This window comes from Catharus ustulatus, chromosome Z (genome assembly GCF_009819885.2).
Source record: "Catharus ustulatus isolate bCatUst1 chromosome Z, bCatUst1.pri.v2, whole genome shotgun sequence".
Taxonomy (NCBI): domain Eukaryota; kingdom Metazoa; phylum Chordata; class Aves; order Passeriformes; family Turdidae; genus Catharus; species Catharus ustulatus.
This window is the reverse complement of record NC_046262.2, coordinates 52,380,809-52,393,961: the sequence shown is the minus strand read 5'-3', so window position 1 is coordinate 52,393,961 and position 13,153 is coordinate 52,380,809. Positions and strand designations below refer to the sequence as shown.

Below are 13,153 nucleotides of genomic sequence, written 5' to 3'. Positions count from 1 at the left end.
ATTATGTCACACACAGAATCCTGATAAAATTATAACAAACAGAAACTCTGAAAAAATAAAGTAACAAACAAACAAACAAAAAATCCTTCTGAGAAAAGCAAATTCCAATAATACTTGTAACAAAAAATAACTGCTGTAAAATATTAATTGAAACAAGTCAGCATTCCTTTTCAATGACAACAGAATTTCATACTTCAGTGAAATACTGGAAATGAGTGACGTGAAATACTCACATAATCTCATATTTGGCAATACAGGAAAATAAATAATTTCACTAAAAATAAAGAAGATTAAATTTGTTTTGTCACATCTAGATCATCATCACAGAATGATGATACTTGTCTTAAGTACTTGATTACTCCAGCAAGTAATGCAATGATTTCACATGTAGCTTGTTACCCAGGCTGGAAGATAACTACAACTCAGGCTCAGCACTGTGTGAGCATAGCAAACCAATCCACAAGCTTGAAATAAACAGCAAGTACAATGTATGGGCAGCAGGGCTAACCAGCTAGCTGAGTTAACCCTCTGCTACCCTAGAATCTGTTCAAAAGCAGATTGTGAGAGCAGCAAGTACGTCTGGTACAGCTTGTCCTGAACACTGACAAAACCTTCAGAACTAAGATTTAAAAAGAGTTTTTAAGTACTAAAGAAATCAATGAAGACTGTGTTAAAAAAATATAAGGAAAATTTGGTTTCGCGACTTACAAAGAAACCTGGAATTTAACAGGAAATTAGCAATTGTTCCTCAATGTTAGACTGACGTCAATTATAATCCTCTTTTTTTCTTATTCTTCAAATTTAGGTTTGACACGGTAGATGTAGCCTGCGTGACTATTTAAGAAGAATATCCAAATTTTATCTTTATGTTATTAGATAAGAAAAAAAAAAGGAAGCTGGGCATGTCAGATATACATTTGATACTTAGTTCTGCATACAATTATTTTAAATTAATTGGTACTAAGAAGGAAATTTAAAAGACAAATTGCTAATCAGCATTCTATGCCTAAATATGCATGTAAATATGTAAATAAAAGTTAAAAAAAGTAAAAAAACCTTATAGAAAGCTCAGGAGAATTAATATTAATATTAATTAATATTAATCCTTGTTTACATGTTTCAGTAATACTCCTTGCAGTTTACTACTACTTTTCTTTCTCAAAACATGCAACAAATTTGAAAATGGCTGCATGTTGACAAAAAAATAAGGAATGATTAATCTGTGCATTCTCATTACTGTTAATGTTTTCTGGATAAACATGTTGTAAACCAGCTGTAAATGCAATAATAGAAAATGCTAGAGATTTTAGTCCCTATATAATAGCCTTCGATATAAAAATTCATGATGACTACAAATACAGTGATTTGCCTAATTAGAAACCATATTAATTTAAATGTATGCTAAATATTTGTCCAAACTCTTAAATATTAAGGTAAACAGAACGTAGAAGTTCCTAGAAGTATGTTAATTAATGCTAACCATGGAGATTGTGGAGACTAGAATTTCCTTTGTAGGATTACAAAAATCACAGATTTTCATAAATACTTTCGTAGGTACACTTTTCAAACACATTAATAACAGCTTTTGTTTAAAAAAAAAGCCCTTGTAACATTATAGCTCTGAAAAATAATTTGAAATACTTAGTATACCCAAAAAGAATTTGCTAAGAAGCTGAAAAAACAATTCCAATGCAATTCTTTTGTTAATGCTAGTCTTAAGTACTAGGTAAATTTCTTTAATTTTAAATAAACCATCTCACTATGTAGAGTATTAACTGGTATCCTTCCTTTTCCTCTGGCCCTCTACATGAAACTCCAGAAATAAATTTTTATCATCTTTTGTACTAAAAGCAAAAAAGACATTTTTCAAGAACAGCCAATTTTCTGAGACCACATATTTGGCTGTTGGATTTTTTGATTTAAAGGATTTTATTAGTAAAATACAACTTTGAGTCTAGATGGCTTCCATATTTTAGTATTTCAGCCCCACTTCGGTTACATTTAAGCCCAAACGAAATGTGTAACAAATTTACATTAATCTGAAAATACTAACTCCTGCTGGACATTTAGTAAAATACAGTTTCAATTGAAATAAACAGAACAAGAGGATTTAACTCAGTAGACACTTCTAACCAGTCCTTTTGCTTTCAAAATATGACCCTAAATTGCACAACCCAGTAAGTTTTATTTTAATTTAAATATAGAACAAATACAAAATTTAAAGCAAATTTTAGATGAAGCGACAACATTCTCTGCTTTTTACACTCAAAAAAAATGGAAAGCCTGCTAATGCAATAGATTTTTTTCAGACATATCTGCAATACTCTTTCTATTGATAAGTCTTATCCTTGAAAGAGGTTCTGTTTATGCAAGAGGTTGAACTATCTGCCTGGATAAAACCAATGTTCAAGGTAATGATGATTATTATTAGAAAGTTTGCAACTTTTTTTGCTGGGAGATCATAAATGCACAAAGTTCCACCTCACTCTCGCCTTCCTGGTGAGCTGTCCCTAACACCTGAAGTACAAGTACTACAGATATTGCTCCAGGAATGAGAGAGCACAGAATATTTTGCAACAGTGACCCTATTGAAGGCTTCTTGGAACTCAATCTGACTTTTTCCATCTGGATGTACTGACAGAGTACATCACAAGAGATAGTCTATGGCGAGCTTACACCACTAATAAATAAAAATAATGAATCAGCAAACTGTTAACAGAGAAAGTAATTGCTATGAACCATAAAGGTTTAGAATAAATACATGGTTGTCTTTTAATTATTTGTTGGTCCAAGTTAAATGACCTCTGCTTGCACTGCATCACTACATATTTAAGTAATTTAATTAAAATAATATTTTATCTTAACATTTAAGAATACAATTTTTTCAGATTCCTTTCAGCAAAATGCCACATGGTACATGAGAAGTATATGCAAAAATAGAGTTTTATCTCATTTTTGGTTCTATATATTAAAGCTTTGTTTACTAGACATCTAAAACTGTGCCCTTCAAGTGATTGACTAATGTACTGCAGACAGTGTAAACAAACAGTAGCTAAGTAAGTTTTAATAAATAATATAATGAAATTATTTAACGATAATTACATCATATTAGCATACTACAATCATTGTCAAGAGAGCTGTTTAACAAAATTAAAAGTAAACAATGTTATGTTACATATTTATACAGATGGTCAGTTATTCAACAGTTAAATCTGAATTTAATTGAAGTCACTTATTTTAGAGTTCAAAGAAAGCTGTCTGTCTGCCTTCCAGTCCAAAAAGAAATTAATATCTACCATAAATCAAGAATGAATGAGGAGCAATGGCGAAGGAGCAGAGTTTATAGATAATATTTGCAATGAGATACACTCTCCTCCCTCAATCACAAAAAAAAAAGAAAAAAAAAATTTTAAAAAAAGCAAATTAAAAAAAAAATCAGGAAATCTTTAGCTCAGGTATTTTCAGCACTTTTGAAGGAGACAATAATTTCATCTGGAGATGTCTTTTTAAGCAAAGAAAGAATGTTAAATTTTTGTCCTTATAAGACCATTAGCGCATGTTTTTGGCACAAATAGCTGCTGCTCCAATTCTGTTTCTGGTTGCCGATCAGCAAGCTAATAACACAAGAAAACAGAAAATGTTCTTTACTTTTACATAATTGCAAAGCTGCTGGGCCTGTTATGCCTGTAACACGCTTACACTCCCAGCAATACTGAACTATTAAAAGAGAATTTGGGCATCCCACAAGGTACATAGTGTTGCACTCAGTACCATGACACTGTGTTTTTACTGCTGGTGGTCCAGTCCCTCTCCTGTGTATTCAGTTCAGATGCTTCTGCATCTCTGGCATAGGTTTCCCTTGGATTTAGTTAGTTTTGCTACTTTTAATGTAAAAGAGAGGTATGGCTTACAGAGATATTAATGAAAGGCTGAAGGTGAAATTCTGAAGAGTCTAGGTAAGTCAACAGCAGTAGAGAATTATGCACAGAGTAGAAAACCATTTCCAAACAGATTTGCAAAACACAGTGGTGAGCAGGAAGGGGGAGAAACTGTGTGTCTCAGTCATGAAAATAACAAACTGCACTCAAGATTCAGTACAGCTACCACAAATTTCTAATCAAAGATAAAGTCAAAAGGATTCACTCCTTTAAAAGACTTGTAGATGCTTAGCCTTTGAAGCTTGATTTTGCTTTTTGGCTTTCCTACACAGCATTTTCAGTTGAGTCAGCATCTTGTTAAAAATGATACAGAAAATTTATTTTAAATTTATATATTTCAGTAACTATTTCAATAATGATTTTGACAATATAAAGAAAATCTGATACAAACTTCAAAACAAGAGCAAAAAGATAGCTGTCCATATTTGCTGCACCTTCCTTTCAGAATGTCTTCTGGGGTTTACAAGACATGAATAATTTTTCCTTCCACTTCCTCTCCCCCTCTCTCTCCCTCCCTTCTTTCTTTTCTCTTTCTCTCTCTCTCTCTTCCCTCCTCCCCTAATCTGCCCGAATATATCAGAAGTTCTGCATAGGTCAATTACACAATGCCTCAAGTACTAAAAAAATTCTTTGATTGCCATTCACATTACTAATCCACTTTGAAGAGTCCTCACATCTTGTCCTTATAATCCTCAATTCCTTTCTTGTAACTACAGTACTTGTGGCAGCAGGAATTAAATGTTTTGTACCTAGTATTTTGAAGTGGTCCTTAGATGTAAAGATGTAAAAAATGGAATATTCCCAGTGCAGCTGGCAGGATGCACAGAGAAACACTAGAAAGACAGATCAAGTGCCCCCTTCTGCTGCTATCCTTTGGAGGTCAACTTGGCTAGCTTTGATTCAAAGAAAAATGTAGTTCCACCATTCAAATGAACATGGTTGGTGAGAAGAGATGTTAAGCACCAGAGACCTCTGGTGTATGCATTGAAAGATACCATGAATCTCATTAGATATATTGCTATTTAAAATGTTATCACATAGCACTGAACAAATAGTTGTTTCATTTTCTGGGCTATTAGTGAAAAGAAAATTGTACAGGTAAGCTTTAAAGCCATAACTCATATTTTAATATTGAGGCCTATTATTCTAGAGCCAATATTTTCATTTTTGGCAAAGCAAATGTAAGTTACAAATGTAGACACTTCGAGTTCAGATGCAAAAAAATGGACCTGAATACTAAGGTAAAAAGCATATCTTTTTAACACAAGAAAGTGATGCAAGTGTTTGAAAAATATAACATGTGATTGAAAAATAAAGTGATCCTGAAAATGTCTAAAGAAAGATAAATATTGAAAACTATTTTAAAGTTTCAAATGAACATTATTGGAAATACTATGGACTTGGACCTAATTTTTAAAAGTCCTAAGAAATGTTTGACTAGTTTCAGTCAAAAGAACTACATTTACTGAAGTGCTGTAAATTCTGAGACATTAGGCACCTTTAAAGGAGGGAACCTTTTATACACAGCCAGGTAGGTTGCATCTTTCTGGTAGGAAAATTTAACATTAAATTAAATTCTTTGAGTTCTGAGGGAAGTGGTAGATGACCCATCACGGATTTCCACAGTTGTAGCCCCTATCCATCGTACTTGAAAAATCATGACACTCAGGTGAAGTTCCTGATGACTTGAGAAAGGGAACCATAATCCCTATTTTTAAAGAAGTGAAAGTGGGAGACCTGGGGATGTATAGAGGAGTCAGCCAGGCAAGCTAATGAAGCAGATTCTCCAGGAAAATGCTAGGCACATTGAAAACAAAGAGGTGATTGGAAGGAACCAGCATGGCTTTACAGACAGGAAATCCTGCCTTCTGTGATGGAGCTACAGCACTGGTGGATAAGGGCAGAGCAATTGTCTACCTGTACTCAGGCAAAGCTTTGGACTGTGGTTCACATTATATCCTTGCCTCTAAATTGGAGAGATGTGGGTTTGCCAGATGGACCACTTGGTGGATAAAAAGTGCCTGGATGGCATGGAAAGAGCTGTGGTAAAGAGCTCCTTGTCCACATGGAGGGCTGTGGCCAGTGGTGTCCCCCATGGTCGGTGCTAGGACTGATACTGGGACTTATACTGCTCAACACCTTTGTTGGTGATAGGGACAGAGGCATCAAGAGCACCCTCAGCAAGCTCCCTGATGACACCAGGCAGTGTGGGGCAGGGGCATGCCAGAGGGAAGGGATGCCAGCCAGAAGAACCTTGGACAGGCTTGAAAAGTGGGACTGTGTGAATTTCAAGAAGTTCAACAATGAACAAGTGCGGAGTCCTACACCTGGGTCATAGCAATCCCAATCACACCCACACAGGTTGGGTAGAGAACTGACTGAGAGCAGCCCTGTGAGGCAAGACTTGGGGATGGTTGATGAGAAACTGTTGAAGCAAGTCCAGAGCAGGGTCATGGAGTCAATAAAGGGACTGGAGCACGTCCCCTGCAAAGCCAGGCTGAGACAGCTGGGGCTGTTCAGCCTGGAGAAGGGAAGGTTGTGTGGACATCTCATGGCAACCTTGCAGGATCTGAAGGGGGCTGTAGGGAAGCTGGAGAGGGATTCTTCATCAGGAGCTGAAGTGACAGGACAAGGAGTAATGGGTACAAACTAAAAGAGAGCAGATTTAGATTAGATGTTAGGAAGAAATTCTTCACTGTGAAGGTAGTGAAATATGGAACAGGTTGCCCTCCTGAGAAGTGTATGCCCCATCTCTGGTCACGTTCAAGGACAGGTTGGACGTGGCTTTGAGCAACCTCGATGTAGTGGGAGGTGCCCCTGCCATGGTAAGGGAGTTGGAATTACAGTAATTTCACAAATACAAGCCGCACCAATTTGACTAAGATTTTGCTCCTAAACCGGAAATGCGGCTAATACTCAGGAGCGGCTAATATGTGAGTAATTTTCTGACATTTAAAACCTCAGAAGTGCCAGCCAGAGTGCCGAGCCGAGCAGCTGCAAAGTCGGCATTTTGCGATTGTTACAAATTGTTACTCTGTTGCACCGCGGGTGGAGCCTGGCTGCCTGCAGGCAGCACAGGGGGCGGGGAGAGAGGAGGGAGAGCTCCCTCCTTCCCTCCTCTGCCGCAGCCCGGGGGAGAGACGGGGGGGCCCCGCGCCGCCATTGCTGCGGCCTGGGGAGGTGGGGGGGGACCCAGGTCGCCACTGCCACAGCTCTGGGAGGCGGCGGGGCACCTGCGCCGCCATTGCTGCGGCCCGGGGAGGACTGGGGGGACCTGGGCCGCCACTGCCGTGGCTCTGGGAGGCAGCAGGGGACCCGTGCTGCAATTGCCGAGGCTCAGGGAGGCGGCGGGGGGCTCCGTCCCCGCCCGCCGCCACGGGAGCGGGGGAGGCTCCGTCCCTCCCTGCCACCACAGGGCAGCGCCGGGCCGTGGTGACCGAGCCCAGTGGCAGCAGCGGCTGGCCCCCAGTGGTCCCGCCGAGTGGCAGCGCCGGGCTGGGTTACCTGGCCCCGTCGGTGGCCCCTAGCGGGCCGAGCCTGCACAGCCCGAGCCGAGCCAGTAAACCCCGCCCTGCCACTGTTCTGTTACTATTTGGCAACTTTGTTGCACACGGGTCCTCGCTGCGAACGACATAGCGGCTTATACTCAGGTGCGGCTTATTTATGGACAAAAAACGAAATATTTGCCAACACCCAGAGATGCGGCTTATACTCAGTGCAGCTTGTATTCGTGAATTTACTGTAGATGATCTTTAAGGGCTCTTCCAACCCAAACCATTCTCTGATTCTATAAGTAAGTTTTATATTCTAGAGATACAGTTTTATACATTTAAATTACTGCCAGCTAATACTTTATTAGTACAACATTAGTTGTGCCATTACTTAATGAATATTGTTACTTAATATCTGTGGGTTGTGAAACATAGCAACTTGCTTCTTAACCAAAAGTACTAAGGAAAATGTCTGGAGATATAAAACCTCAACTTTAATGTATAAACAAGGACCATAGTTGTTTGTATTATTCCTAAAATCTAGTCAGTTAAAACAAAAACAGCTTTACAAAACACCGCAGACATTGTTAAGTGTATAGACTTCCTTAATCCATCTCTTTTATATGCATTTTTTGCAAGTGCTGTTATATGTTTATATACACTATTATATTCTATTTTACACCTGATGTCAAATATTTTTAATGTATCCAGGTAACTTGGTGACCACCGTATTTTGTTTTTTCTTTCCTCTAGGTTAGTAAAATCCAAGAGCAGAATTACATTTTTAGCCTAACAGTTACAACAGTGGCTTTCTTGCACTGATAAAACCATTACCAAAATCCTCTCCCCATGCTTATAGCAGGTAGTTTTGTTGCTCTGGATACCTCCTGAAGTATTTTTAAGATCAAATATTTCCCTTTTGTCCGGATAAAGAAGTGTAAAAACAACATGATGATACTGCAAAACCAAAGCAATTAAGTTCTTCAACATGCTCTAACCATTCAGAAGTATTACAGTAGTACAAATACTACAGTAATTTCACAACTATAAGGTACATCAGATTATAAGGCGCACCTCTGGGAGTTAGCAAAGTTCTGAACTTTGTCCACATATAAGGCGCACCGGACTATAAGGCGCATCTTTTTTTTGCAGCAAGGATCTGCCACTGGCTCCCCCCACATGGCTGCTGGCCTCGGCCCCACCTGTCCCTGGCGGCCGCTGCCCCACTGGCCCCACTTGCCCGTGCCGGCCGCGGCACCGCGGCCCTGCCTGACTGTGCCGGCTGCGGTCCCGCTGACCCCGGCACCGCGACCCTACCTGTACCCTCACCGGCCGCGCTGGCTCCGCCTGCACCCCTGCCGGCCGCACCGGCTCTGCCTGCACTCCCTCCGGTCACGCTGGCTCTGCCTGCACCCTCGCCAGCTGCGTCGGCACCACCTGCACCCCCTGTAGCCACGCCGGCCTCACCTGCACCCCTGCCAGCCATGCTGGTCTCGCCTGCACCCCCATCGGCCGCGCTGGCTCCGCTGGCCTCACCTGCCCGTGCCAGCTGCGACCATGCTGGCCTCTGCCGGCTGCGGCTCTGCCGGCTCCCCCCACAGGTCTCACTGCTCGCACCTCCCAGTTGGCAAATTTCCAAACTTTGTCCATATATAAGATGCACCAGACTATAAGGCGCACTTCCAGGTTCGGACCAAAATTTTAGTCAAAAGGGTGTGCCTTATAGTCATGAAATGACTGTACTTTTTTTTTTTTTTAACAGAAAAATAAAATCACTTTGAATGTAGTTTCTGTGTATTCATATATTACACAGATAATCTTAAAGGAGATCACAGCAAAGAGGAGTGGTTTCTAATTTCCACCTCTGCTACTCATGTAACTGCTGTGTTAACCTAAGAAAAAAGTTCCATCTTTATGTGGCACCCTTTTTCTCTTTAGTATTTATTTTTCATCCATTTACATTGTATGTTACAAGGGTAACACTTCTCATTTGCAGCCCTTCCTGCAAAACATGTACTACTTTTTACTATTATTCTACTACAGTACAGTACTGCAGAGTGGAATGTTTTTGGTTAATCTTGTTGGCTAATAGGATCTCTCGACAGCAGGATAAACAAAACACTTACATTCAAGTACAAAGCGTAAATGTTCGAAAGTTCAAATACCCTTTTCATTGACATTTCCTTGCAACTTATGCATTGGAACATTTACTTAGAAAAAGACAACAATCAACAACAAAACACTCAAAATTCCCTGCACCTAACAACATATTGGGGAGTTATTTTTTAGATAACATCTATTGTCAGCTATTGTAGAAATCACATGTTTTCCAGAGCCAAATATGATGTATCAGGTTATATAAAATCTTCATGGCAATTCTGAACACATCAAACCATTTATGACCACTAAATTATATTCTCACAGACACTGATCAGCACACCCAACACTGCTTGGGTTTTAGATCTTGCTCAGATTCAAACATTACACATATCTGCCTAAGAAGTGATACAAACCACTTGCCTGAGAGTTCAAACTTCAAGACAAAAGGAGGATTCCTGTTTTTTTAAGAAATCCAAAATAAACATACATTAATTGAAAGATTAAATATTTCCCAGTATAAGAGTTGTAGTACACACAGGAACAGCTGTGTTTAATGCATTACAGAAAATACTACTTTTTCCCCCAGAGGAATATCAGAACTTATATAGAGCATTTTTTCCAATCAACAAAAACAACAGCGCCACGGTGCCTCAGTGACTAGCAAAAACAATTATATGCCACACAAACATACATTCCCGTCAAAGACGAAACTACATCAAATACTATTAAAAAACTCTGTATGTTGAATCCATGTATACAGTCACAGAAGAAAGGTAATGAAGCAAATTAAGCATTAAAATTGCTCAGCTTATTCATGAGAGAGCATTGTGTGGGCTGCCTTATGCACAAGTACATAAAGAACTCAACATTTCCAGCACCTCTGACACACAAAAATATAAATCCCAGAACAAGAATAATGTAATGTACCACACATAGGTAGTCATGGTAGCATTAAACAAGTACAGGGTAGAAGACAGAGAATTTCGATTTGGTTTTTGGGGTTTTCTTTTGGAGGTTTTCTGGGGGGGTGTTGTTTTGTTGGGTTTTTTTTTTGTTTGTTGTTCTTTTTTGGGTTTTTTTTTTTTTGTTGGTTGGTTGGTTGTTTGCTTGGTTGCGGGTTTTGTTGGGGGTTTTTTTTCTCTGTTTGGATTTTTTGTGTAATAATTATGAAATCATAAAAGTTATTGTGGTATATAGTAAACATTTTACTTCTACTGAGGCAGAAAATATTCAGGACTTTCAGAAGCTTAGCAAGGAAAAAACACCGTTATGTCCAGATGATCTGAGTTAACAGGTAGAGCAGAGTCCTGACATCTAAAAGATGAAAACTTTAAAGCATTACAGCTGTAGTGTGATGTGTTTAAGAATGTACACCCACATTACAGAATATGAAAGAAAGTTTTAGTTCTCTCTTTAACTAAATCAACCTACAGTAGTTTCACGAATACAAGCCGCCGCACCCCCGGTGCCTCGACAATGTTGCTGTCTTTGTCAATAGATAAGCCGCACCCCGAATATTAGCCGCACTTTCGTTCGTCGCGAGAATCCGTGCGCAGCTTTCACAAACTGGCCAATTAGTAACAGGATCGCGGCATAGCGGGCTTTACTGGCTCGGGGCGGGGCCAGGCAGGCTCGGCCCGCTCATGGTTGCCGACGGGGCCGGGTGGCCCAGCTCAGCGCCACGGCTCGGCGGGGCTGGCCGGGTGGTGCTGCCGCCGCCGCCGGGCTCGCTGGCCCCCCTCTCCCGTCAGCACCGCCCCGCTGCCGCGTTCGCTCGCCCGGCTGGCAGGGCTGCCGCCGCCGGGCTCGCCGCCCGCCCCGCTGCCGCTTTCGCTCGCCCCGCTGCCGCTTTCGCTCGCCCCGCGCCGCGCCTCGCGAGCGCCGCGCCCGCCCCGCGCTGCGCCCGCCCCGCGCCGCTTTCGCGAGCGGCGGCGCTTTCGCTCGCGGCGGCGCTTTCGCTCGCGGCACTTTTGCTCGCGGCGGCGCTTTCGTGAGCGGCGGCGCTTTCGCGAGCGGCGGCGCTTTCGCTCGCGGTGGCGCTTTCGCGAGCGGCGGCGCTTTCGCTCGCCGAGTGGCGCTTTCGCGAGCGCCGCTTTCGCTCGCCCCGCCGGCAGGGCTGCCGCCGCCGCCACCAGGCTCGCCGGCCGCCCCCTCCCGTCTGCACCGCCGCCGCGTTTCCTCGCCCTGGCCGGCACTGCAGGCCCCCGCACCGCCGGGCTCCCTCACGCTGCTGGCCCCGATTATGCTGGGCTTCCCCCGCTGCCAGGCAGCCCCACCCGCCGGCCTTCCTGCTTCTGCCATGCTCCCCTGCACTGCTAGCCCCAGTTCTCCCGGGCTCCCCCGCCCTGCTGGCTCAGGCTCTGCTGCCCGCCCCCCACACTGCTGGCCCCGCCTCTGCCAGGCTTTCCCACCTCTGCCGGGGCCGGCCGGGCTCCAGCTTGGCTTGGGGCTGCCGCGGGCTCTCACTTCCGTGTTGGCAGCTTTTAGAATTTTGTTAATAGATTAGCCGCCCCGGAATATTAGCCGCACTTCCGGGTTTCCACCAAAATTTTGGTCAAATTGGTGCGGCTTGTATTCGTGAAATTACTGTATTTCTATTCACTGACATCAGGTTCTGATTCTGCAAGTGAAACTATGTTCCTTACTACCAGTAAGTATAATGAGAGGGAGGCACTGTTATCTCAAAAAAGAGAAAGAGAATAAAGAATGCATCATGATGATATAAAGGAAGCAATAAAAAAGGAAATCCATGAGCCAAGATGCTGTAGAGACACAGAACATGTTCATTCATGCTGACAGTTTTCACTGATGGAGTGAAAGAGAGCTGTGGAGCATAAGAATCTGTATTTTTCTTCACTGGACTGTAGTAAAGAGTGAATTCTTATTAGGAACAAATTCAATAATACAGTTCTTTACATTGCTATTAAAAGCCATAGAGTTATATTTAATCTTTCTCTGTAAGGGCAGAGTTTAAATAAGAGAATTCATGAACATACAAATAAATAATTCCAGGCTGTGGAAATTAAGCTTCCAAAGAATACATATTTAAGAGTCTGTAATTATTTATTGTATCCATAATACACCAGGAGATTTTATTGAAAACTATACATTAGAGTTTAACTGAAAAAAAACCCTAAGCTTGTCTAGACACTGAAGTGCATCTCACTTCCTGATTAACATGTTTGCTTACAAGAAGCAGCAAGCAGTAATTTCTTTGTAAGCCTGGCTGATGGCTGGAACAAAGCACTCTGGCTTTCAAGAGTACAAGATCTTTACTAAGCAGGAATAAAGAGAAAAAGGACAAGGATTTTTGGTTTTATTTCTTTCCAACATTCTGAGCAATTCAACTCCTTTATATATATCTGCTTCCTTCTCTCAGTAAGATCATAACTTTGGAGAGAAAAAATTCAGACTTGCTCATCCAAATTCTTTACTAAAATCACATTCCAACTTCTCATTTTGTGCATTCTACCAAAAAAAAAAAACAACCAAAAAAGGCAAAAATTAATTCTTGTGATCTCCAACGTCAGGAAAGAAATAATTTCCTTTCATCACAGAAAATCAAGACATAGCTGTCTTTAATCCAAGAGTTATGAAAAGTTTTGATCAAAAAAGCAACATTCA

The 13,153-nt window shown here is 41.5% G+C and overlaps 1 protein-coding gene across 5 annotated transcripts in view; it reads right to left on the bottom strand.

Moving 5' to 3' along the window:
- The window catches only part of PRR16 (proline rich 16), a 420,408-nt gene that overhangs the window by 326,685 nt on the left and 80,570 nt on the right, over window positions 1-13,153 (bottom strand). The window lies entirely within an intron of this gene.